The 1,568-nt window shown below is 33.5% G+C and overlaps 1 pseudogene; it reads left to right on the top strand.

Moving 5' to 3' along the window:
• The first annotated feature begins 1,098 nt into the window (after nucleotides 1–1,098).
• LOC102760219 lies at nucleotides 1,099–1,561 on the top strand (annotated as a pseudogene).
• The last annotated feature ends 7 nt before the right edge of the window (nucleotides 1,562–1,568 follow it).

The following is a 1,568-nucleotide window of genomic DNA, read 5'->3' as shown; positions in this document are numbered from 1 at the left end:
ATCAATGTTTCTGTCTTACATTGATGTTTCTCTTTCTCTCTCTCCCTCTATTGCTCCCTCCCTCTTTAAAATTGATAAACATATCCTTAGATGAGGATATAAAAAACACATCTAGCTATCCCTTTAACATTTGTAGCAAAAATACACTTACAGAAAATATTGTAGATGAATTAAATTAGTCAGTATGATCACTATCTAAAATTAATAGTTTTATTCTGTCACCTGAATTACTCAAGTAGCACATACTTAGATTAGAACTAAAACAATTGTTTCAAAATTAATGGAGTAATGATCTAGGACAGTTTTCTGATCATGACTGTGCCATGTTTGCTTTTACAATTTTTACATCCAGTTAATTACTTAGAAAGTTTAAAAAAATTAGTTCAGCAGTTGAGTAAATAGCAGTGTTATGTTCCCATATATTCTGTAGATACTGGATTATTCAGCACCATGGACAGCAAAAGGTCATTCCCTTCTCAATTAGGACTTGTGCATGCTACTAATTAGCTGTGAAAATAAAAGGCTCATCACCTCTCTTTGGGTACACTGAAAAGGAACTCTATATTCATAGCATTAAAGGTATTACAACTTTTTTCTGTTTGGAAAGCAATGGGCTCACTGCTTCATTTAAGGGAGCATATGTCTTCTTTCTCCACAAATATGTAAATTCGCTGATTGCAAGGACCTTGTCTTATTTATTGCTGTATCTTCATTGCTCAGCCAACTATGTGGGACATAATAGATTGTTGAATAAACAATTAATGTGGTACCTCTCTTTGAAAATAGACTGGACTGGTGTAGTTATCGTCATTCAAATAAAAAGTCAGCAAAGAGCTCATAAATTCTACATAACAAATAATCTATTGGGCTCTCAATTCATAAATTCAGTGAGATAATTTTGGGAAACTAAAATGCTTTTAAAGAAAAACACCTTTAAAAATACAAATTCTTGGGACTTCACCTGGGAATTGTGAAACCATGGATCATCCATATATGCTTTGAGGCATTATTATTCCTGGAATGCCTACAACTACCCTAAAAATTTAACGTATTGTAGAACAGACCTAAGGCCAATGGTGGCAGAGTCCACATAGATATATGGGTCTTGGTGTTCTGGGGAAAAACTTTTGACTGGTTGACTATATTGTTCAAGAATGATTGTATAAATCCTTGTGCTTTTGAATATGTTGGCAGTGTTGTCATGTGTTCTGACCATCACTGGTGCCTACAATTCAAAATTCAGATATTGTCTTTGCACAAAATCTTAGTAAACATTTTTATGGTATCCAAAGAGGTGACATTATGATTGCAAAAGGCCCCAGTGATCCAAAATCAAATATTTGTAAGAGAGTATGTAATCAATTTGAAAGGAGATCTAATCCTGACCAATATCCATCTGATTTCTTTAAAAGTCATACTTATGTGCCAATGAGTCATATGTAGTTAAAAGGTGATAATTGACAGAATTTTAGGTACTATGGACCTATTCCATATGGACTATTAAGAGAACGTATTTTCTTTAAGGTCTGGCCTCTGAGTGATTCTGGATTTTTATATGATAGCCCTAA

This window comes from Myotis davidii, unplaced genomic scaffold, assembly GCF_000327345.1.
Source record: "Myotis davidii unplaced genomic scaffold, ASM32734v1 C64092837, whole genome shotgun sequence".
In the NCBI taxonomy this organism is placed as follows: Eukaryota; Metazoa; Chordata; class Mammalia; order Chiroptera; family Vespertilionidae; genus Myotis; species Myotis davidii.
Note: the sequence above shows the minus strand (reverse complement) of the source record. Positions and strands in the feature narration are given on the sequence as shown.